General features: G+C 35.7%; 1 pseudogene; it reads right to left on the reverse strand.

The window, feature by feature from the left end:
* Nucleotides 1-13,087: 13,087 nt before the first annotated feature.
* On the reverse strand, nucleotides 13,088-15,281 carry LOC149186201 (heat shock cognate 70 kDa protein-like; annotated as a pseudogene).
* Nucleotides 15,282-24,378: the final 9,097 nt, after the last annotated feature.

Consider the following 24,378-nt stretch of genomic DNA (forward strand, 5'->3'; position numbering starts at 1 on the left):
TCCGATAAGACTTGGGACTAAGTGGACCCGATTGAGTTATCAAAAGAAGCTTATTGGAATATCGCATCCGTCTCATATCGCTAGTCTTGAATAAATGTAACGATGGTAAACCACGATTGCGATTAAGGTGATGATGTGGCAGGTGGGACCACCCATTATATGGTTTTAACTATGTTGATATGTGAAGATCAATGATGTTGATATTGGAGGCAGAGTATGTTATGGGCACAGCTTATAAAATACCTCCAGAACTTGTGATTGTGATTGATGACGTGGATGTGGGACCTCCTTGGGTAATCGAAGGAACAGAGGAAGCTGAAGAGAAAACGAGAAAGAAGGAAGTCGAAGGTCAAGCGAAACTACTGCGTGGATTAATCCTTGAAATGCTTGAACCTGTGATTATTTAAAAAAGAGGAGCAATATAGATCGTAACTGATTTGAAAAATTCGACGAAGTGAAATAAGGTTTGATTTGCCATCATTTGAAGGGAGTAATAGGCTACACCAATACTGAAGTATTCATGAGTATGATCCTTGGAAGTAAGAGATTGTGACACTAAGAAAAGTGAGAAGAAGTCACTCCTGAAGCACTTACCGTGGCAGATAGAACAATGGGTTGAATCAGAGAACTGTTTTTTTTTTGTGTGTAGACAGTCAGGCGTCTCGGGCATCTATCATAGAGAAGAGGTAATGTTCACAACTCATAAATTGGAAGAAACAGAGGTAAGCGGCAAGTCCAGCAGGACAGAAGAAATCAGGAGGACAAAAGTAAGTCGTAGGTCCAGAAGGGTTGGGAGCAGAGAATAACTACCAAACATATCTAGATAATATACAGTAGAGGGTTGGAGCCCTTGGGGTAGGTGCCTCAGAATTGGAAGGATTGGTGTCCTTGGAGTTGGTTCTCCTAAATCCAAGGTTGGTGCCTTGACAAGACAGGGTTGGTGCCCTGGAGGTTGGAGCCTCACAAAAAGTCCAAGTTGGTGCTTGGCAATAGATTGAAGCTTTATATATATTGTACCTGATTCATTGTAAAGATTATATTAATAAAAGCATGTATTCCTATTGTTCATTTTGTGTTCTAAATGTAAATTATTTAACTCATAAAAATGAAAATTGAAAATAAATAGTTATTCACCCCCACTCTTAGTATTTCCAACAAAATCTCCATGGGCAATATGTTTGGTTTTCAATGGTTTTGTTGAGGTCATGGTGTGGCTTAACACCGAGGGAAGTGTTCCCAAGGGGAAGGGTTCTATAACAACCCTCGTGAAAATTTCATGTAATAAAAGTTAATAAAGGCAAAATAAGACCATGACTAAGGGACACTTTTTCCAAGTTGAATGTTGGGAAAATACATCTTATTGGGCACCAGTAAATGTGTGTTTTGGCTAAGGAAAATTCGAAAAGGCTAAGGCAAAGGGATTAAAATGAAAAAAAGGCATTTTTGGCACATTTATTAATTAAAATAAATGAAAATATGAGAAAAGGAAGGTAAAAGGTCATAGTTGCAAGTGATGAAAATTGAAGGAAAATAATGGAAAATGAATAAAATAAAGGCATTATTAATAAAAAGGCTTCTGAGGATCAATGGGCAAGATTTTGCTAACCTTTTATCAGTTCAAGTTTGGAGCTCTCTTATTATTCTATCTCTCTCTCTCTCTCACTCTTGATCACTTAGAGTTTTCTTGGAGCACCCTAGCTTTTGATCAAGGAAGGAAAAGAAAGCAAAGGGAAAGGAAAGAAACCAAGGATCAAGGAGCAAGAGCAGGACCAAGTAGCTTCAATAGGAAAACTTGCAGGTAACCTTTTGCATGTGTGATTTCCTAGCTGGTTTGGACATGCATGGATTTGCATGTTGGTGTATGGTTCTCTTGCAGCTAGTGGCATGGTTTTGTCAGGTTATGACAATGGTTTCATCCTCACCTTGCCTTTTTCCAGATGCCATGGTGTTGGGATGTTTATTTCGGTTTTGATATTTGGTTTTCCGGAGGGATTTCAGAATCTGGGGCAGAGGTGGTCTCAAGGTTCATTTCCCAAAGGTCTAGGAATCCCTTGACTGGTTTTGGTGATACACGGTAAATCCTGAGGGAGAAGTCTTGGCTTAGGGACTAGTGATTTGGTTTTGGATTATGGTAATGCGTGAGAGACAAAAAATTCCTCAAGGATAGTGATGGATTCCAGATGGCATTCATAGTTTGGTTCGATTGTGATCGGAGCACCACTTTTGGTGTGATCACAATTTGGTGAGGGTGTAGGTGGTTTAACCTCTGGATTCCCTTGGTTGTTCTTCGATTGGTTTTTCTACGAGATCCAACATTCATGCTTGGAATATGGCATAGGGGTGACTCGTTGAAAGAGAGATTTGGTTCAGCCATTTCTATGGTCGAGTGTTTCAGCCATGTCTATGGATTCAAATTTTTATTGTGCTTTGATGCTATGTCGCTGCAGTGCTCATGTTGAGCAAGTTTTAGGAGTCCAGCTTGAAAATATATGAAACAAGGCTCATATAGAGGCTTTGAGTATACAATGATTGGTGGATTCAATAGATGGAATAGATTTATCTATCCAATGGTGGTTGGATAGTTCGACAGAAATTGGGTGAGGCTCATTGGTCATGATAGTACCAGCAGACCGGATTCTGTAGAGTCGTTGTTACAAGGGTAACCCGCGAGGATCATTGATCGTGGTGGCCTTCAGTAGATGGTAGTCCGTAGATCTGTGAGATAAACATTTTCCTGTCTAATAGTGCCAACATACTGTGAAAGAATTTGAGTCTTCCCACTCATGGGAGTGAGTTTTTCCATATATAATTTGTTTGATAAATTAATAGAAGAATTGAGCAGCGCAACAACGAGAAGGTGGTTTTTTGTCTGGGATAATTTTTCCACCAAAAACAATTGTCTATTGTGTGATTGCTTTCATGGTTTCTGAATTATGTTTGATGCACCAATATTTAATCATGTGTTTCAGTTTATGCATGCTAAAGATTAAATAATTAGAGAAAATTTTTATAAGTGTTCACACTGCTGATTCACCCCCCGCCCTCCTCTCAGTAGTGTTCTAGTTTCTAAGAAGAACAACTACCTCACCAGGAGTGGCTCTTTATGAGAGAAACTATGGACTTCCATTCATAGGTTTCATCCTAGCCTTGCCTTTTTACGGATGCCATGGTGTTGGGATGTTTATTTCGGTTTTGATCCTTGGTTTTCCGGATGGATTTCATAATCTAGGGAGAAGGTGGTCTCAAGGTTCATTTCCCAAAGGCCTAGGAATCCCTTGACCAGTTTTGGTGGGATACATGGTAAAGCCTGATTGAGAAGTCTTGGTTTAGGGCCTAGTGATCCAGGTTTGGATTATGGTAAAGAGTGAGAGACAGAAAATTCCTTAAGGATAGTGATGGATTCCAGATGGCATTCCAAGTTTAGTTTGGTTGTGATCAGAGCACCTCTTTTGGTGTGATCACGGTTTGGTTAGGGTGGAGGTGGTTTAACCTCTGGATTCCCTTGGTTGTTCTTGGATTAGTTTTTCTACGAGATCCCACATTCATGCTTGGAATATGGCACAGGGGTGACTCGTTGAAAGAGAGATTTGGTTCAACCATGTCTATGGTCGGGTGGTTCAGCCATGTCTATGGATTCAGAGTTTTATTTTTTTGATGATATGTTGCTGAAGTGCTCATGTTGAGCAAGTTTTAGGAGTCCGATTTGAAAATATATGAAATGAGGCTGACATGGAGGCTTTGAGTATATAATGATTAGCAAATTCAATAGGTGGAAGAGATTTCTCTATCCTATGGTGGTTGGATAGTTCGAAAAAAACTGGGCGAGGCTTATTGGCCGTGATAGTACCAGCAGACCGGATACTGTAGAGTTGTTGTTACAAGAGTAACCTGCGAGGATCGTTGATCATGGTGGCCTTCAGCAGATGGTAGTCCTCAAATTCGTGAGGTACACATTTTCCTGTCCGATAGTGCCAAGATACTGTGAAAGAATTTGAGTCTTCCCGCTCATGGGAGTGAGTTGTTCCATGTATAATTTGTTTGATAAATTAATTGAAGAATTGAGCATCGCAACAACAAGAGGGTGGTTTTTTGTCTGGGATAAGTTTTCCACCGGAAACAATTGTGTCTATTGTATGATTGCTTTCATGGTTTCTGAATTATGTTTGATGCACTAATATCTAATTATGTGTTTCAGTTTATGCATGTTAAAGATTAAATAATTGGAGAAAAATTGTATAAGTGTTCACACTACTGTTCATCCCCCCCCTCCTCTCAATAGTGATCTAGTTTCCAACAAGAACAACTACCTCACCAGGAGTGGCTCTTTATGAGAGAAACTATGTGGACTTCCATTCATAGGTTTGGATTAATACTTGAGGAAAGCAATTTTGGTTATCTTTTTTAATAGAAATTTATAATCTTTTTCTTGAAAAAAAGAAAGGAGGAAAAGATTAAATTGAAGTCCTTAAAAATAAAAAAAGAGGAAACAATAATAATACTACAATAAATAATAAGCCATAATAATTGTAAAAATTTATAATAAAATAATAAGTTAACCTACATCTATCTTTGCCTTAAATAAATCTTTTAAAATTTGACATACCTTTATGTTCCTTGTTTATTTTTAGTTTTTTCTAGACTTAAATAACGCTTATTAAAACATTCCCGTTCAATAGTTGGATGTGTGTTAATAATGTTTATTAAAATATTCTCTTTCAATTGTTGGGTGTGTGTTTATGAAAACGTTTTAGTTTTCCCATAGTTGTGTAGTTTCAGTTATGGAATTACGGTTTGATTGAAAATTCATATTCCATAGGATTTATATTGTATTTTAATATATTGTACTAAAATATAATGAAAAAAACTTCTTGGTCTTTGAGCTTCCAAGATAAAATTTATGTAAATTTTTGTGTCATTTTTTTTTTTGTTTTTATTAAGAATCTATTTGCAACAACTATTTGTACATAATTAAAACTTACATCAATATGATAAAAGTCTTGGTCTTGTAAAAATTGAAATTAAGATCCGAAAATATTTTACAATATTTCTCTAATTTTCATTATCATATATTTATACTTGTAAAAATATACTTATAATAAGAACTTTCACTTTGATTGGAAACTTAAGATTTAAGCTTAAACATTTTCCTTAGCATAAATGAAAATTCCAACCTTCTCGTTATGCCTCCCATTATTATAGATAGAAAAAAATTACACAACCTCTAATTCAAGGTGGCAAATTAAATTCAAAATGGCAAGTTAAACATGTTTATTTAATTTACTTCAATTTCATTTACAACAAATCAATAACCATAAATCAATAAAAACACCTTTCACTTTGGTAAAAGTGGCTTGCTCTTTACAAATTTTATTATTTTAATTTTTATTACCAAATGACATCATATATGACCCCAACAACACTGTAATAATTCAACAAATGAGTAGCTATAGCAAAAGTGGTTAGCTTTTTAGAAATTTTATTATTTTTAATCTTATTATTAAATACATATTTAATATATGAGCCAAAAACATTAATAATACACCTTTCACTTTGGCAAAAGTGATTTTCTTTTTACAAGTTTATTTATTTTTTTATTTTATTACCAGAAAACATATTTAATATGAGTCCAAAAACACTAATAATATATTTCCTCAAACATAAGAACTTCATTTTTACCATGTTTAAAAATGAAACAAAAATACTTATACCCTTGAATCATTAGATTATTCAATAATAAATTAAAATGGTCCAGTGTGAAGCTAATGGGATTTTGGATTGCTCAAGTGAATGGAGAGTTAAGTAATCACTTTGACTTCAATTTAGTTATAGTTTGCTCTACAATGATTAGGATGAATAGTAGAATATGTTTGTTTTACCCAAATAACATGTAGAAAATTGACAAATGACAAGGAATAGGATCAATAGTATAATTTATAAATTACTCTTCGAAATAATTCTTTTAAAAAGGAAAGAATTAGCAAGTTGACATGCTTATCACTTTGTATATTTGTTATTCTTCGTTGAATGATATTTAGATTCCCATTTCATTGGTGGCAAAATTCCCAAACAACGACAAGGAATTTCTATTAGATATAAGAAAGAATTAATATGAATAAAAGAAACATGTAAAATTGAAAACTTAACAAATAACTAATTCCAAAATCTTTTAAAAATTAATGTTTTTGTTAAACTCACATGGACAGCAAGACAGATGTGAAAGATAAATCAGTGAGTTCATATTTTTTTTAACATCAGAGATATACATTTATAGTACAATGTTGGACACCTAATCCTAAAGGGTTAGTGTGGAAGCCGAAAAGACTAAGCAGTCCAAGAGACCTTGGATCTGAAACCCAAGAGTCACACATTGTACTATAAATGTATATCTCTGATGTTAATAAAAATATGAACTCACTGATTTATCTTTCACATCTGTCTTGCTGTCCATGTGAGTTTAACATGGTATCAGAGCAGGCGTATTCCTGCCCTGCAAAATTAATGTGAGCCATTTGTCTTATGGCCTGTCTGTGCAGTCATTTCTGCCATCAATTCTGCATCCCAGGAATATTTTCTCACGAATATTTCTTCAGCTAAATGTTAGCTGCTCCTGGCGCTGTCCAGCACTGTCCTTGTACCTGCGCTTCTGTTGTGCTGTCATCCTGACATTGAAACGTCTGAGCGTTGTCATCCCCTCTCTGCGCTGCCTCTGACCTGACAACGCATCTGCCTGAATTGTCCTCTGACCTGACAACGCATCTGCCTGAATTGTCCATATGCCAACGCATCTAACGTTCTTTGCCTCTGTCGCTGCCCAGAGATGCATGTAACGTTTTTTTGCCTGAATACACCATTCACGCTGCCCCTCTCTGCGCATACACTGCCAACGCTGTACCTCCATGACTGTATCGGTTATTTCCTGCAGTCAAACGAGCATCTGGATCAGCATCCCTTGTAAAAGGAGCATTGTTGTCGCTGTGCGTAGAATACCTTTAAAAAAAAAAAAGCCTAGTTTGAAGATCGTGCATTGCAAATGCTCCTGCATATGGTGCGTTCTCCTGCAATGAGTTCAATATCTGTGTTAATTCGTTTGTGAAAGCACAGTGTGTTGAGGTTTGTGGTGGTCGATAACGTGTGTTGACTGCATATTCTACCAAAACCATATATACAATTCAATATAAATCTTCTGTGCTTCTAGCTCTGCGTTAACCCATGTTTTGAAGATCATGACCATTTTTTGATGGTTGCGTGTTGGTATTGAATTATGTATTATGTGCGCCGCCCTGATTGAAAAGGATGATAGTGCTGACTGCGTATGGATGGTTTTAATTGTTGGGTGTTGTTTGAAGGTTGATATCTATGCATACTTCTCTGGAAGCTTTTTTAATGATTCATGTGTGCATTGAAATACGCGTTGAGCCTTTTTTATGAAGACCGTGCTTGGTGCCTTCCATAAAATTCAATGGTGAAATTTTCAATTATGATGACCATATATTATATGCTTTGGAATTGTTAAAAAAAAAAAGGCAACGTGGATGGAGGCACTTCGGATAGCGCCTTTGATTTGAGAAGGCTGCTGAAGCAACTCAGAGTCAAAATCATCTGACGGTGTTACATCTACACTCGACCTTGTTGCATCTGAACCACGCCATGGATTTCTTTTACACAAGACAAACGGTATAAGGAAATCGCTCAGATATATTACCTCATAAATAAATTTGTCCGTGAGCTGAAATGTCAATATAGGAATTGTTGTGATCCTTTGTTATGAACGATCGTTCATTTTCTAATGTTTCTGTCAATTTTCATGGCGGTGCACCTTCTGTTTGTATATCGTTATGAACCCCTCGGCAACGCAGTGGAACCGGGGTCTGTGTGTGCAGTTGGATATTTAGTTGATATTTCAGTGTCTACTTGTGTATAAATGGTATTATGAAGTCACAGGATGTGGTAATTCTTGCTATTTCAATTCTGCGGCGCCTCTATTAGTCTCTCTAATTTTGCAGCAATGAGCTGTTTTCCTAATCTTTCTTCAAACCTTTCGAGCTCAAATGGACGCGAGGAGAGCTCCACAATCTGATATTCCTGATATTCCTGTAACAGATTTTTCATATTCAGAATTATTGAAAGCAGTCACAGGTTTTGGGCCTGAAGTAACCAGTCACCTGGACTGGCCAAGATCTCCTAAAGACAAAGAAACTGAACATTATTCTGGGGTGGTGTGACTTGTCTGAACATAGTTCGCTGGAGTAGATCGTGATTGGTGTGAGTTATCGGTAGCTGCAGTACACTTATCAAGACCCTTCTAAAACTGATATCGGTTGATTCTGTGGTCAACATTTTGGTCAAATCTTGAAACCATGCGACTATCATCGATGGTTGCATAGAACGATCTTCTGAGTAGTGCTGGGCATTGGTTGATTTCGCGGGTCCATGCTCTGGTCAACTATTCTTTGTGGCAATGTGGAACAATTTTGTGTGCATTTTGTAAATCAATCGATCTAACCTGTTTAGTGTTCCTGGAACTGCCTTAACTGTAGAATGACTATTCTCTGTGGCTGCAGCATGAAGCAACTCTGAAGCTGCACTGATTGATTGTTGAAGCAGTCTGACCTCCTTGGTAGCGATTCTAGAGTAGATTAATTGCAGATCGAATGCACGTTGGAGCTGTCATTGTCCTGAGGCATTCGTATTGTCTACCCTCTACGGCACATCTCAATTTGTCAACACACCATTGCAGAAATAAAGCAACATATCTGAAACTTTGGATCTTGATCATATGGGCTTTGACATCATCTATTATTGGCATCAGTTAACGACCCTTGTAGATGTTACGAACCTGAAATAAGATCCATACTAGAAGACTTGAAAGAGTAATGCTTTTGATAAAGCTAATTTTGATGCAGTAAATATTCATTGTTGGCCATTTAGAAAACATTGCTTGTATCTTTATTTGATCAGTCATGGGGACTGTTTATTCTTTAAAGTCGCAGCAATTTGGCATTATTTAAGAATTCATGTGGTGTATTGTGCGCTGTATTTGAATGCTTGACTTATAAAATAGCATAGATTATTCCAGCAGAGAATTATATGTGCCCTATATCTGTTTGGTTTCTACATTACAAGTGATGTTTTTTATATTTGGAATATTCAACACGCTGGGATTTGTCTAGTCGTGTTAGACAGCTAAGCCTCCATTTCCATTCATCAATATTGGCGACAGACGAATATACACTGGGCATTCAGATAAATCATTATCAAAAGCATGTGTTGACACCTCTTCTGGATCTGGAATCAAAACTTTGGTCAAATTTCAGCAGAAACACATAAATATAGAGTTGATAGAGCAGCAAAGCAGTGCTACCAATTTCTGCCAGTGGTTAATGTGCATCTCTAGCCTCTTGCTCAGGTTCATTGATAGACTCAAATTCCTTCTGCTCTGCAATTGACTCCTTATGGTATTCAACATTCAGTGTTGTTTCTAGAAGTGATACCCTCTTTTGTATATCTCTTAATTGGGCAAGAAGACTCTCTGAAGATCCAGCTTGAGGCAGCTGGCTTCTCTTCTCAGTTGCCAATGTTGCAGTTGCTGCTGCCCCAGTTGTGAAACTGTATTTAAAACTCATTATAGTTTCTGTTCCTTGATTCATTTGCTGCACATTTACAAAGGATTTTTCTGTGTCTTTGTACTGTGAGTGGGTGTTACTTTTACTCATTGAGTCATAGTTGTAATCAGTCTTTTAAAGGGGTGTAATTTTGACAATGAAGAATATGCCTCGAATTACTGAAATATTAGAGTTCTTAAAAACTCTCATACATTCCTCAGATCATGATACAGTGAGAATAAGCAAAGCTTCTCTGGTTGATATTAGAACCTGTTTGTATAATGTACAAGAGAATATTGAGTTTTTGCAGCTTGAGACAAAGCTACAGCAGGAAGAATTACAGCAGTGGAGTCATCATTCTGAACCTGTTTCTGTTCAGAACAATGAAACAGACTCCCATAAACAGCAAGTCAATATTGTTCAAGTTCATTCAGATTCAGTACCCAATAAAGCAACAATTGTACATGCAGATGCAGAAACTCAGTCTGCACTTCCCAAGCCCATCATCAGACCTTGGGAACAACTTGTCCACAACAAGCACAGAACTGGTCTTGGATATGACAAGGACTTGTCCTTTCATATTCCAGACTACTCAAAGCCCATTCAGTTTCAGAGTGCTGGATTCATTCATGACAGTTCACCTGCTCCTTATGACAGTTCAGTTTTAGTTGTTCCAGACTCTGCCCCTCTTCCACAGCAACAGCAACAACAACAACAGATTGTGAAATGCCAACACTGTGACTGAGTTGGCCATCTGAAAGATCACTGTTTTGATCTTCATCCATGTAAGCACTGTCATAAAACCAGTCATTCTTCACACAGATGCTTCAGAAACAAACGTCCTGCAAGAACAAAGATTCATCTTGGATGGATCGCTTCTTGGCAATGGGCATCAACAGCCAAGAAGATATTCCAAACACATGTCAGAACATGTTCCAGAATATTGAACAGTCTTGCAGTCAAGTTTTCTCCATCTTCTCACCTTGTACCTGACAGGGGGGGAAATGATGGTCATCTACAAGCTTCAAAGTCACATCAAGCGAGCCTGAGCCACAACCTACCACACCAGAGTTGTAGTCAGAGACAAGATGCCTGAACATGCCTTCAGTTGGCAATCTGGGACACTTCCTCTAGCAGAAGACTCCATCTTCTTGCCAGTTTTGGAAGAGTTCCAGGAATTACAGAGTTGTTGGTCATCCTTAAACCATCACAGATTGAGAACACTTCCTCTAGTAGAAGACTCCAGCTTCTTGCCAGTTTTGGAAGAGTTCCAGGAATTGCATTAAGCATTCCAGAGTTGTTAGTCATCCTTAAACCATCACAGATTAAGAACACTTCCTCTAGCAGAAGACTCCAGCTTCTTGCCAATTTTGGAAGAGTTCCAGGAACTGCACTAAGCATTCCAGTGTTGGTGGTCATCCTTAAACCACCGCCCTTTTTTACCAACATTTCATAGAGCACATTCAGCCTAGTGCTGCCATGCATTTTTGCACATTTTGTATTACAGCTCTCTTCTTGGACTCATACATAACCCTTCGGATTAAGGGGGGGAATGTTGGACACCTAATCCTAAAGGGTTAGTGTGGAAGCCGAAAAGACTAAGCAGTCCAAGAGACCTTGGGATCTGAAACCCAAGAGTCACACACTGTACTATAAATGTATATCTCTGATGTTAATAAAAATATGAACTCACTGATTTATCTTTCACATCTGTCTTGCTGTCCATGTGAGTTTAACAGTTTTTATAATGATATTTGTAAATGCCACTTTTGTTGGAAACTTAAGGTTTAAACTAAGATTTTTCTCTTTTTAGTATAGATAGAGGTTTTGTTGTACTCTTAATGTCTCTATTTTTTTTTTCCATCGTCTTTTATTTGCTTGGAAGAATAAGGATAGAGGCTTAGATTTCAATTTTATTGGTGACACTACTTCAATAAATCATTAAGAAATCTCTCTTTGACAAAAATGGTTAGGTCATTATAATTATTTTGCATCTTTATTACTCAATAGATTAGATCATTTCATTATGTGAAAACAAGACAAACCATATCATAAAATAGACCATTTTAGTTATCAAAATTTAAGTGGAATAGAATGCAACTTATTATATTATGAAATATAATAAGTTGTAACAAATATTGATTTTTTTCGTAATGTCTAAACAGAAGAAAAATCATTATATCATTACCTCATTAAATTGTTGAATAATGAACTAAAATGATATATTGTGAAGTTAATGAGACTATGTTTTAGAGTGGATGGAGAGCGATTACCAAGGCTTCATTTTAGCTATGTTTTGCTAACTTAAATAGTAGATTTCATTTCAGAAATGGTTTCCTCCATTTAAAGGATACATTTGCCTATTGTACCATGATACTTGGAAATTTAAACCTCAAAATTTCATGTATTATACCATGCAATTCCTCGCAAGGAGTATAGAGAACTTAAATCAGAATTCAATTGCTTTCATAACTCAAACATCTAAACATCTTATCCATTCTAACAAACTATTAAATTTAACTTAAATTATATCAGTAAAACTTACAACAAGGATTATAAAGAACCTAAATCAGAATTCAATTGCTTTCATAACTCAAACATCTAAACATCTTATCCATTCTAACAAACTATTAAATTTAACTTGAATTATATCAGTAAAACTTACAATGAAAGCATAAAGAAGAGAACCAATTACGCATACACTTTTACTACAAAAATATTATAGGGTAACTTAACTTTTACCATGTAATATCAGTTAGAAAAAAAACAATACAAAACCAATAAACCAATAAAAGAATATTGAGAAAAAAAACAGCTCTCGAGTATTCCAACAAAATGAAAATCAAATATCCAACACAAATTCTCTTTTCCTTACAAGTCAAAACAACAACATTCAATTTTCATACCTAAAATTAATAGACAATCTACCTTCTCAATCCTCATTATTCCACCCTAATGAAAGTGAAATAGATATAAAATGTTTAAAGGCACACAATACAAATCCTCATTATTCCACCATAATTAAAGTGAAATAGATATTCAAGGAAAACCATACCATTCCACTTCTAAATCTTAATAAAAGTGAAATAGATATAAAATATTTCAAGGCATACCATTCCACTTCTAAATCTTAATAAAAGTGAAATAGATATAAAATATTTCAAGGCAAACCCTACCATTCCACTTCTAAATCTTAATTTGTAAGAACCAAAAACACCAATACAAAACCAATAAAGAAATGTAAAAATTTCGACTAAATTAAACAGCTCTCCAGTATTCCAACAAAATAACCAGGAAATAGAATATCCAACACAAATCCTCATTTCCTTATTGTTGAACACAAATCCTCATTTCCTTACTGCTCAAAACAACAGCATTCAATTCTCATCTCTAAAATTGAGAGACAATCCACCTTCTAAATCCTGATTTGTAATGATGCTGTATCATCTTCTAACACGGTTAAAAAAAATAAAAATAAAAAATATTTAATCAACTTCCTCAATTTTAGGCCCCGAGGCTGTAGCAGCAGAATAACCCTATTCAGGAGAGCCAGCAGCTCCATAGGCTCCACCAGGTATATCAGCACCAGCGCCTTGGTACATCTTAGCAGTGATAGGATTTCAAGTGTTCTCCAGCTCCTTCATCTTGTCATCAAACTCATCAGCATCTGCAAGCTGGTTGTTATCCAGCCACTGGATAGTCTTCTCAAGGGCATCCTCAACCTTCTTTTTATCAGATGGATCTAACTTTGCCGCAATCTTATTATCTCGAATGGTATTCCTTATGTTGTAAGCATAGTTCTCCAAAGAGTTCTTGGACTCTACCCTCTTCTTGTGCTCTTCATCTTCAGCCTTGTATGTCTCAGAATCACGAACCATCTTCTCAATCTCCTCTTTACTCAATCTACCCTTGTCATTTGTAATGGTGATTTTGTTTTGTGACCATTGTTTTTATCCTTAGTAGACACATTTAGAATACCATTGGCATCAATATCAAAGCACACAGTGATCCGAGGAACTCCTCTGGGAGTAGGGGAATACCAGAAAGTTCAAATTTACCCAACAAGTTATTGTCCTTGGTTCAAGTTCGACCACACTCATACACTTGAATCAACACACCAGGCTGGTTGTCTGAGTAAGTAGAAAGACTTTCTCCTTCTTTGCGGGGATGGTAGCATTCCTAGGGATGAGAAATTTCATAACCACACCTACAGTTTCCAGCCCTAATAAAAGGGGAGTAACATCTAGAAGCAATAGATCTTGCACTTTCTCATTTCCCTCTCCAATCAAAATAGCATCTTGCACTGCAGCTTTGTATGCAACAACCTCATCAGGGTTAATGCTCTTGCAAAGCTCCTTGCCATTGAGGAGGTATTGCAACAAGAAATGAACCTTAGGCATCCTAGTAGACCCATCAACAAGAACCACATCATGGATTGAGCATTTGTCCATCTTCGCATCCCGCGGGCATTTCTCAACAAGCTCCATGCACTTCTTGAGAAAATCCATGTTCATCTCTTCAAATCTAGCCCTAGTAATAGTGGTATAGAAGTCAATACCTTCATATAGGGAATCAATCTCAATGGCGGTCTGGGCAGTTGATGAAAGGGTTCTCTTAGCTCTCTCACAGGAAGTTCTGAGTCTCCTGAGGGCTCTGGCATTACCACTAATGTCCTTCTTATGTTTTCTCTTAAACTCTTGTACAAAGTGGTTCACCAATCTATTATCAAAATCTTCACCACCCAAATGTGTATCACCAGCAGTAGCCTTCACTTCAAAAATACCCTCTTCAATTGTGAGCAGAGACACATCAAAAGTACCTCCACCCAAATCAAAGATAAGAACATTCTTCTCACCAGAACTGCTAGCCTTCTTGTCAAGCCCATAGGCAATAGTAGCAGCAGTGGGCTCATTGATGATTCTCATAACATTCAAACCGGAGATTGCCCCTGCATCCTTGGTTGCCTGCCTTTGAGAATCATTGAAGTATGCAGGAACAGTGACCACAGCATTCTTAACAGTGGTCCCAAGATAAGCTTCTACAATCTCCTTCATCTTAGTTAAAACCATGGAAGAGATCTCTTCGGCTGCAAAATGCTTCTCCTCCCCTTTGTATGTTACAACAATGCTGGGCTTATCGCCAACCCCTGAAATGACCTTGAAAGGCCATAATCTCGCATCGCTCACAACGGAGGGATCAGAGAACCTCCTACCAATCAACCGCTTTGCATCTGCCATAACATAGAGAACTGATTTAGATTGAACACAAACGCAAATTCTACACAAACAAAAGAATCTTACAGATGCAAATTCGAGCCTTCATATCAATCACATTAAAAAAACTATAAGCTGAATTACGTCCATCCCGGTTCATATTCGAGAATGAAAGGGGAATTAATATACAACAACGAAATCACATATACAGAAATAAGCAGTGGAATAAACTCCCTCAAAAGAGTGACAAAGATTACTAACCGAAAACAGTGTTGATAGGGTTCATGGCGACCTGGTTCTTGGCAGCATCTCCGATGAGACGCTCTGTATCAGTAAAAGCGACATAGGAGGGAGTGGTTCGATTCCCCTGATCATTGGCGATGATTTCCACCCTGTCGTGCTGCCACACTCCCACACACGAGTACGTCGTCCCCAGATCGATTCCGATCGCTGCTCCCTTGCCCATATTGACACTCTCACACACAGAACGCAGAGAGGGAGTTAACTTACGAAATTGGGCCGAGAGCGATCGAACGCAGAGAGGGAGTTAAGTTACGAAATTGGGCCGAGAGCGATGGAAACTGTAGACGAGTAATGCAGGCCAAGAAGCACGAGAGGGGGAATGTTCAAAATAGTTGTTTCACACTTGAATTCCCTTCCCTTGACCATATTTTATAGTCGTAGAAATACTTTCAACTTAACTTCTCCCTTGGAATGAGTAAAAAAGAGGGTTGGTTTTTCAACGAATTGCCCCAAAACCAATCTGTCATGGGTATTTTTTATTTTCTTTGGGAAACTTTATCCATCAGTTTTTATTTGTTCCGTAAACCCATAAACCCATTTTTCTCCTTCTAGAAGCTTCAGTTACCATTTTTTTTATTTTATTGTTATACTATTTTAATTTTCTCTTTCAAAAAACTTTATTATCGGATTTTGGGATATTATTATTATAATTTGTAACAATTTTCATCTTTCATAGTATAAGTCTAATGTTATAATTTTATAAATTTTAATATGTGGGCAAAACAAAAAATTAATCTTAAAGCAATTTCAACGTAAAAAAAATTCAATCTTAAAGCAATTTCGACCAACGTAAGTTTTAGAGAATTGCCACACAAACCTTATTCACTTATTGAAAAAATTCCATTTAAAAGTTTTATTGTTAGATAACCTGAATTCTCTCTTTCAAGAAACTTCATCTATTGGGTTTTGAGATTTTATTGTTATGGTTTTCATCTTCCAACCTCATAAACTATTTATGCATCCTTTACTTTTATTATGGCTGGGCTCCTCTGCATGTGTGACTTCTCCACTAGACCAATGTGGTTGAACTCTTCGCTTCACATTGCTTATGATGGGTAAGCTTCACATCTTTGGTGCAAGCCACAAGGTCCTCAACTATCATTGAGATAATGTGTCATTTTATATGGTTTTGAATACAACACATGTTACTTTATAAGGTATATGTTATATAATATAACATGTATTATTAATATAATTATTAAATAATGATCGAGAGACTATGGCGTTGATGAGATAACGACGTTGGGGAGTCAATGAGGCTCGAGAGGCAATAATGTCGAGGATACAATAATGTCGAGGGGATCATATTTACTCAATGATGGAAACACAACCTTGACATAGGGAAGGTTAAACTTCATCTTTTTATCTCCATGATGATTAACAGATCTCGAGTTGAGATGATTATATGCTAAAAATAAAAGATGCAAGGTTAAATGGCACTAGTTAGCCCTCCTCATAAGTAATCGTTTATTTATTTTATGAATTTGACGCTTAAGGCTAGTACACTTGCTCTATCCCTCCTTATTTTTCTTTAAGCATGGTTTAACATAATTACTAGATACTTTGTTTCTGTAGTTTTCTTCTAGTGGGTTTAAGTTTGTGCTACATCATCAATGTCAATAGGGACCATACACGTTATGCAATGCATAATATAATCTTCTAAAACAATCACGTAAGAAATAAAGTCCTTTGTAAGAAGTAGACATGGCACTTTTATAAATAACGCGCACACACAAAAGAAAAAATCGGTTAGTAGTTGATAATAAATATATGATTTATTATCGAAGTATATATTTATAGTCACAATGTGAAAGGGTGTGATCTATGATTCTTCATTATTATTACTAATGCTATGTGATACAATTGTATTAATTATTAGTTATCATTCCTACACCTATACCTATATGTGTATCTCACGTTGTCTCCCTCTTCAAATGCTTCATCCTCAAAGTATAGATAAAAGGAATTACTTTGTTCACCCAATGAAACCCAAGTGGAGAATCATCATTTATGGGCATCCATTTGCCAATGATTGAATATTTTGTTTTTCTTCAACACTAATAGTGGGAGGAAGTTTATTGTAGTCCTTGAGTATTAAGTACATGGCCACTCTCTACACCAAGGTATATTTCATTAGTTTTTATCCAGTTTGCACTAAAATAACAAGCTATATGCTCTATAGCTCCCTACTCATGCTTGTATACCAAATAATAGATAACATTTATATGACCAACAATTACAATAAAATATTCACCACACTAAACATGGAGTGAAAGCATATGACCATGTATCCAAATTCATATTGTAACTATCCGCAAAGTCTCCTCAATAACGTTCATCTACACAACTCAATCTTTCCATTGATTATAGCAAATAACTTTCCACTAAATGTGATGAGATCGTATAAAAAAATTCTTGTTTCATTCTAACTACAAATGGAAACTAATCAAGTTGATTTTGATGGAAAATATGATACAGATGTTCTTTATTTTGTTCAGTTGCAATTCTAGTCCTTTTCAACACTTAAACCTTCAGGATAGTTGATTTGTTGATTTTAATAGTTGTTGGCTTTAAGCATTGTTGCCAAATTTCCATCTTTTGTTGTTTCATCATTGTCACATTGCATATGAGAAAAATAAATTGTGCTAGGCAATTGTTCAGCTTGTTTTTCCCAAGGTTCATACTTAACAATGGAATCAACATTCATTCTTTTCATTTTGTTATGTTTAGTTGACTTATCTCCCTCAAAATCCATTTCTAACCCACTATACGCTTTTGGTTAAGCATTGAATTTGTGTTGATTACACCATTGGTTCTTAGTTTTGTGACATAAATTTGATTTAAATTCTGAAATTTCTTCATTGTTTGAGATAAAAAGACCAAATAACTTATCTTGACCTTCAATACCAATAATTGCACACCTATATTACCCTCGATTGTTGGTTTCTATTGCTTGAATGATAGAAAAAATGTTATTTTCACCAACATTTGTCTAATTCAACATGCAATCAAAGATATTATCCTCAAATGTAAAACAAAATATTAAGAAGTTATGTAATATGGTAGCCACTTATATAAGACTGCACTGTCTTTCTTAGTTGCTAGAAATTATTTATTTTTATTTTTTTAGTGAATTTTCATTGCTTTGTCGATCTTGTTTATTGTGCCCATCTACTTTGACAACAATTGAATTATCTTTCATTGTTGCACCAATCCTTTCAACAATAAACTTCTTACTTAAAAAAATTGAAAGTACGTGAGTAAAAAACCCATGTTGTAACTCATCGACTTTCATACCATTGACACCAATGTATTTTGTCTTTTGGAAGAATCTATATCAATATCATATTTGAGTTTAGATTTTTTCTCTAAGAAGGGTTGTTTTCACCTTTCACCCACCACTGAATTTGTATTTTAAGTGTCACTTTAAAATTTCTCAAATCTTTGTCTTCATCTTGGAAAGCCCTATGTGTGGGCTCATTACTTTCCTTATCACATACAACATTTGTATTATTTCCATTTCTATATTACTTAATAGTACAGTTGCAATTTTATACACAATATTATATGTCTCTTAATATAGATTCATTTATGCTTAATTCATATTTGCATTAATTTCATAGTTTGTTGTCCCTGATCAGGTGTGGCTTGAGGTATTGGGTGGGGTTCATAACCAAGCCCACCACCCTATGACATGAGAAACATTAAAGTATGGGGGTGGTGTGGCCACCCCCGTCCATGCATAAGCATGCAAATTTATATTTATGTGTCTTCTCGAATGTTCAGTACTGGTAACTAGAGGAGGGAGTGACAATACTAGTTTGCATCGCTACCTTGTTGAGAGTTGAAATGTCACCATAGTTAGAAGGTTTTGGTTTATATTTTGGAAAATTGGCGACCCGAAAAGAGGCACGTGTTTCAGTTGGTTTCGAAAGTTTGGTAGCCTGCTATACTTGAGTGAGCATTAAGTGAACTAGATCTATAGAGTGCATTCCCATCACACTGGTGACACAACAACTTACATTGTGGACTAGAGAGGTTTTGCAATCAGGAGAGAGTTAGAAGCCTAAAACAAGAACTCTTAGCAAAGTGCATGTGTCAGCCTAGCACTAACAATCTCAATCTTCAGACAGTAGTATTTCATCTTTGCACACATAGTTTGGAGCTTTGTTCTCCCCGAGTAACTCTGAAACCTTTCAAGTATCTTTATCTCATAATTGCATTACTTTACAATGTTGGGTTTCGTAGTTGGATCTTTACTTCTAGTTGTGGCATCGTAACTTTTGTTGTGGTTTAGCTTAATACATATACCTGGGTCTATTGTGGTTATCCAAAGTTTAGCTACACATGTTGGGGTGATTTATGGCTATGGTGGTTTGGTTCTGTGTGAATTCTAGCTATCTATCCCGATATAATGTTTTACCCCTAGTACAAGTGATGTTGGTTCTTTGTGAAGTTTTTTCCTTCAAGTCAGGCTAGTGGTTGAACACATGCATACCCTTTGTGTGCCATTCCTTATTTATACCAGCGCAAACCCTTAGCATCCAGCCTTCATGCAGCGCCAACACATGAGGAGCAGAAGATGGAGGGGGGAGGATAGAGGTCCCTGGGGCTAAAATTGAGTCCAATAGCAAGCCCAAAAGGTTGCTGGGAGTTTTCAATCGGTCATCCCTATTGATATTCAAAGTGAAATTTAGACCCTTGAAAACATGGTAGCTAGAGATAGATATACCATTTCTGACTCAAATCTTATGGAGGAATTTAGGCAACTGATTTCAGATTCTCACCACAACAGGGGAAAAAAACAATATCTTTAAGCCTTATTTCTTTATTGGAAAATGAAAATTTTGATTGGCAAGATTCTAATGTAAAAATAGGTTGACAAGTACAACATATTTTCCAATCTTGCGGACATGAAAAGAGAACAGAGGAATATGAGGTTTTATATGGAAAGGATGGCTTCCCACATGGCTCAAATTGAACACTATATTCTAAGCATAGCCACTTCTTCTGTTCCCCTAGGATCTAGTGCAAAATATTCACACCAATTACATCTTCTGACTCCTAGTTGTTCTATGTTTGTTGATAATATTTTGTGGTATGATGACTTTATAGGCACTCTAGTTATGCTGCAAATGTTACAATTTCTTCTATTTTGGACTAATTACTCTATAAGCAGATGGTCAAAAACATTTGGTTTCCCATTGGGTATATTGAGACCATTTGTCATAAAGAAAAATGATAGTGAATAGCTGAACTATGTACTGAAATATTTGGTTTTGTGAGGTAATAAAATCTTAGCTTACAAAAAAAAATCTTGGATTTTTTAATTTACAAAGTACATCCTTTTTTTATGGTTGTGAATGGTATACGGATCATATTAGATTTTCATTTCAACAATTTTTCTGGCTTGCTAGTATTTCCTCTAGCAAAATAGGGAATCTTGTAGAAGCCAACAAACAACCCATTCATTCATTTCAACCATAAACTCTTGATTTAGTTTCCTTGTCATATCAGAACATGTTTGGGATGTTGAGGATGGAGTTTGGAAGAGCATAGATCTCTTGAAGTTTCTCTTAGATGCTTTTATTGTATGTTTTCTTAGTGTTGTTTTTATCTTTTGTAACATAGATTTCAGGTTTTCTTTCCAAGTACTTTATTTTCAAGTAAAGTGTGTTTTCCATTTCCTATAATCATCATAGGTGTGTGGCATTTCATATCTACAAGTTATTTCTACAATTTCTCTTTCTTGTATCATAGCTAGCTTGGCAACTTGAATGGATTTATGTTCATCTAATTAATCTACATTACAACATCTCTCACTTGCATGAGGATTAGAAAAGGAAAAAAATATCACCTACTGCACATACAATATTGACTCCTTTTAAGATTTTACTAACTCTGGGTTGATAATTAAAGTTGAGACTCTTGGGAGTTGCAACATTATCGCTGCGATACTAAGGGCCAACACTTTTTGGAGTCGTTGTCGGGGAAGTGTTAAGGTATGCACTACCTTTTTCTTTAACTAATTCACTCTCTTTCTTTATTTTGACTTCTACAAAAAAAAAACACACACACACACAAAAACACAAAAAAACACACAAAAAAACACAAAAAAATTAGAATTCTTTCAAAAAATACTACAATTTTTGTTCTTATTTTCCAAAAAAATTCTTCTTTCATGCCTCGCAGATTTAGGGACGAGAAATTTTTTACCTAAAACCCCCACTTCTACTGGCAGCCAACCACTTTTTGGCTGACTGTGAGCCTCTTTCCCTATCCACAGAGACCTTTGTAGGCCTTTTGAGTGGAAAAACAAGGATATTTGAGGAGCTTGTAGAGGGAGAAAATCCTTCAACCCCTAATACTACTATGGTTGAAGTAATAAAACCTGAAGTTTTTGTATTCCCATTAGAGAGGTAGATGTAGAAGAAAAAATGACCTTCTTCGTCAAGCTCTCATAATATTATTTGAACCAGGAGCTTGAAACTGATAACTTTCTTTAAGCATGAAACATGGAAAACTACGACTACTCAGGAAGATGCAGGAAGCTCCAATTTGTATGCCTCAGTACCAATATTTTACAACACCTTGTAAGGACCACAGTACTTGGGTGATAATTGTTTATCCTTATTAGCTTACTTGAGGTACATTTATTTGTATAGTTGTAGGTGTAAAAACACCCAGTCACCTACATCAAAACTTTTTTCATTATGATGTTGATCTTCTTGTTTTTTCATTTGATTCCGCACTAGAGTGAGGTTATCCTTTAAGATTTGCAAAACTTCTTGTTGATGCTCGATGTGGTCTTCCACTACTTTAACCTTAGAATTTTATCTTAAATATGCTGTGATGGACAGTGGATGATATCCATAAAGTGTCATAAATAGGGTCTTTTTTGCTATAGTATGGAAGGAAGTGTTATACCACTATTCAGCCAAAGGTAACCACTTAACCCATTGTGTTTGTTTATCATATACAAGGCAACGAATATATCCTTCCAAACATTTTTTCACTATCTTAGTTTTCCCGACATATTGAGGATGATAAGATGAGTTATGAGATAATTGAGTACCAAGACAAGAAAATAATTTCATCCAAAAATTTCCAATGAAAATGGGATCTCTATCACTTAGAATATTATTTGGGTTTCCATGTAGCTTTTGAATTGTTTCCATAAATGAAGTAGAAATTGTATTGGATTTAAAAGGATGAGATAATTCACAAAAGTGTGCATACTTGGTAAGTCTATCAACTACCACCATGATGGCACTCTTTCCTTCAAACTTGGGTAAACCTATGATAAAATCCATTGAGACCTCCTCCCAACACTAACTTGGAATGGCTAAAGGTTGTAACAGACTTAGGGTCTTAATTGTCTCAACTTTATTTTGTTGGCAAACTAAACATTCTGCCACAAACTTCTGAATATAAGATTTAAGGCCATCCCAAAAAAATTCCTTCTTGACCCTGTAGTAAGTTTTTAAAAATCTTGAGTGCTCTCCTAAAGGGGAAGTGTGTAATTCTAAAAGAGTCTTTTGTTTGAGTTGGGAATTCTTACAAAGATATAAGCGATCTTTGTACCATAATGAATCATTTTTCTAGATAAATGTTTCAGTTGTACTAGGATCTTGTTGTAACTTTTGAATGAGTGTCCACACTTATTCATCATTGTTCCATTCATCCCTTGCTTCAGTTATCCAATCAAGTTGGATAATAGAAATGACACAAAGAAATGCTTCCACATCGCATCCTTTCTTGAGAGTGCGTCTGCAACAATATTTTACTTCATTTTTTTGTAGATGATTTCAAAGTGATAACCCAACATCTTTGTGACCCATTTTTGTTTCTCTTATAAAGAAAATATTTGTTCCAAAAAGTATTTAAGACTATCGTGATTTTTTTTTTCCTTGAAGTGTCTTCCCATTAGGTAAGGTCACCATTTCTTTAGTGCATGTAGTATTGCCAACATTTCATTCTCATAAATAGGTTTGTGTAATTACTTTCCCTTGAATTGACGACTTTCAAAATCAAGTGGTCTTCCTTCTTGCATTAAAATAGCACCAATTCAATTTCCTTAGGCATCACATTCCACAATAAAGGTTTTTGTGAAGTTTGACGTAGCAAAGACCGATACTTGGTAGATTGTATCTTTAAATGTTCAAAGGCATTTTTTGATCTTGGAGTCCACGAAAATCCATCTTTCTTCAGTAATATTTTTAGAGGTGTTTCTATTATCCCATAATTCTTAACAAACTTGCAATAATACCCTATCAACCAGAGAAATCCTCAAAGATGATTTAGGGTTGTTGGGATTTTCCATTCCTTAATGGCTTTAATTCTATTAGGGTCTATGTTGGGCCTCCAATTTTTCATAATTTTGTTGATGAAACCATCAATTTTCACATCATTCCATTCACCCATTGTCATCATTTTAAACCATATTTCTTCATAAATGCACCAAAGTGTCGCATACATGTTTACATGTTTTATTATTATTATTTCCATTAGTTTTAATCAATTAACAAGAATTTTGCATGGTTTTACTAATGACAATTTAGCAAGTTCAAATTTCTGCAGTTTTTTCAAGTTTCCTTAGTTATCTCCATGGTTGAGGCAGTAGCACCACTCTAGAAGGAAATTCAGCATGAGGACATTGTTTCTAAAGGTTCCAATATGGATTTATATTTGTAAAATTCCACTCAGCTTACATCTATGGACCTCCAACATCAATCAAGGGAAAATGCAGCAATTTTTACCAGTCATATTCAAATGCATTTTCTAAGAAAATGAAAGCGAAATTCGGAAAATGAAAACATGGCTTTTGTTCGACACAGGTCAAATTAGGTCTTCATGAGTAGTTTTCTCAAATTTGTTACCATTTGAGATATTTTCGAAGTTCTTTAGAGTTTCATTTTGCAGATTATATGGATAAACAATTTTTCAATTTGTCATTTAATGCACAATCAACAAAGAGGCCAGAACAAGTTGTTCTTTAGAAAATTCGTGGCAAGAAGATCATTATGAACATACCTGGGCTCATCTTTTATCCTAAAATCCTTCAAAACATATTTTATTTCATTCTCAAATTGATTTTTTGAGATCTCATCATTTCATGCAATGAAATTCAAAGTTTCTAGTTGCTTCAGAGATCTAAAAAACATTGTAATTTATTTGATCAAGAGGGGATTATTGTTTGAAAAACTATGGTTTTTCAAATACAAACTTTGTTTTTGTTTCATTCTTTTGATGTGCATGGT

Source organism: Pinus tabuliformis, chromosome 3_1 (assembly GCF_031772625.1).
Source record: "Pinus tabuliformis cultivar Carrire ecotype Pingquan chromosome 3_1, CPIR1, whole genome shotgun sequence".
In the NCBI taxonomy this organism is placed as follows: Eukaryota; Viridiplantae; Streptophyta; class Pinopsida; order Pinales; family Pinaceae; genus Pinus; species Pinus tabuliformis.